Source organism: Chaetura pelagica, unplaced genomic scaffold (assembly GCF_000747805.2).
Source record: "Chaetura pelagica isolate M959 unplaced genomic scaffold, ChaPel_1.0 scaffold104, whole genome shotgun sequence".
In the NCBI taxonomy this organism is placed as follows: Eukaryota; Metazoa; Chordata; class Aves; order Apodiformes; family Apodidae; genus Chaetura; species Chaetura pelagica.
In genome coordinates, this window is record NW_009953786.1 from 6,830,457 (window position 1) to 6,832,498 (window position 2,042).

The following is a 2,042-nucleotide window of genomic DNA, read 5'->3' on the forward strand; positions in this document are numbered from 1 at the left end:
AGCCCTGACCCTTGAGGCTTAACATGAACCCCACCCTCTGGGCTGTCACCCCCATCTCAGACTAAGCCAGGGCTGGTTCTCTGTAGCTGACTGCAGCCCCCACTACTCATCAGGGCCCAGGGGCAGATCTGGCTTTCCAGCACCTCCATCTCTGAGCTCTAACCCCAGTTCTACTTCTAGCTTTACCCCAAAACAGGAAAGTCCCAGATTCCCCAGGTATCACTGTGGGATATGTGATCAGCACCACCAATCCTCTGGTGCCTAAATGACCAAGGAACAAAGCTGGTTCTTCAGCTCCTTCACTTCCTGATCCAAATGCAGGCAGTAGCTTGCCAGGCTGCTATGGTTCCAAATCAGCTTAGTTTTGGTGGTTCTTCCAGGACCCAGAAATGGTCTCTGTTTAGGCCTCTCTTTAGTAAGCCTGGGCTGTGAGTTTCCTCAAAGATGGATGGGACTCAGGCTGAGTAGCTCTGCAAACTTTTAGTGCATATTTTTACTGTCAGAAATGATGCTGAATTCAGAGCAAGGTGATGATGTGGGTCTGTTACCACAGGGATCTGGTCTGAAAAGTTTTATATCTGGATCTTCACTATGCAGATTGGTATTTGTAAGGTGTATGGGTTCAAGTCATCATATTATTGAGGCTGCTGTTAGCCTGCAGATAGTCAAAGCAGGTTGGAGTCAAGGTTTGGTGATGTGGGGCTGGGTGAGCAGGTTTCTCACTAGATCTAGTAAGGATTGAATGTTGAGGTGAGGCCAGGTAATGTAGAGTTGTTTGGTGTAAGGTTTGCTCTGGGGTGGTAAGAGGACAAGCTGCATGCTAGGGTTTGTGTTTGGGATGCACAGAGACTGGAGAGCTGTGAGTTGGCAGGTCTGGATGAAGGCTGATGCTGATTAGAAATGGGAACTGGAGGATTTGTGGGTTGTTGCTGTTTAAAAGAAGAAATCCAAGTGCTTAAGATAAGGTGTTGCTTTTGGTGCTTTTATACTTCTGGTTAGAAAGAAACTTGAGGAAATGTTTGTCCTCTACCCCTTATAAGGCTTTCTATTCTGTGTTCTTCAAACAGGCACAGGCTTCCAGAGTCTAAGTGTGTATGTGTTGTAGAGCACTGTGTTTCTTTGGGCTACAAACAGACCTTTATGTAGACTTGAGAGCTACCACTCTGCATGGTAGACCTCAGGTCTGACAAATCGGGCAGGCTGAGAGAGTTGGGATTGTTAAACCTGGAGAAGAGGAGGCTTCGGGGAGACCTTATTGCAGCATTTTAGTACTTAGAGGGGACTTATAATATGAGCACTGACTGTAGTGACAGGACAAGGGATAATGGTTTTAAACGAAAAGAGAGTAGACTCAGATTTAGATAAAAGGAAGAAGAAAGGGTGGTGAAACGCTGTAATAGGTTGCCCAGAGAGGTGGTAGATGCCTCATCCCTGGAAGCATTCAAGGTCAAGTTTGACAGGGCTCTGACCAACCTAATCGAGTTGAAGATGTCCCTGCTTATTGCAGGGCAGGTTGGACTACATGGCTTTTAAAGGTACCTTTCAAGCCAAACTATTCTATAATTCTAAATATTTGGGCTCTTTAGGGAATACAGAGAGGTGATATACTGTGTGAAAATTACTGCTTATGTAACTTGTTTTGCTCTAATAGTGGTAAGTACAGGAAATAGTTGTTCTTCAGAGATAGTGGTAGCTCAAGTGATGGAGCAGTGGTCTAAATAGACAAAGCTAGAGGGGAAAAAGCAGTTGAGGATGAGGAGAAGGGGTTGCCACGTCATGGTTCTGCAGCCCCTTTTGCACCATTGCTCTTTTTGGATACTGTCACCAATTTATCTGCCATGCTCGGAGTGCTTGCTAGTTCCCCTCCCTAGTTGGTTCAACCTGTCCTCAGCTCCTCACCTTCACCGTAGACTACATGCCAGCTACATGTGGGGCAAAACAAAGAGTAGGGAGAGCTCAAGACTCTTTTCAGGCCAGTTTTGACTTATTTGAAAAGCCACTCCTTGCAGGGATATGTCTGCGGTGGCAGATTTGCAGTGACT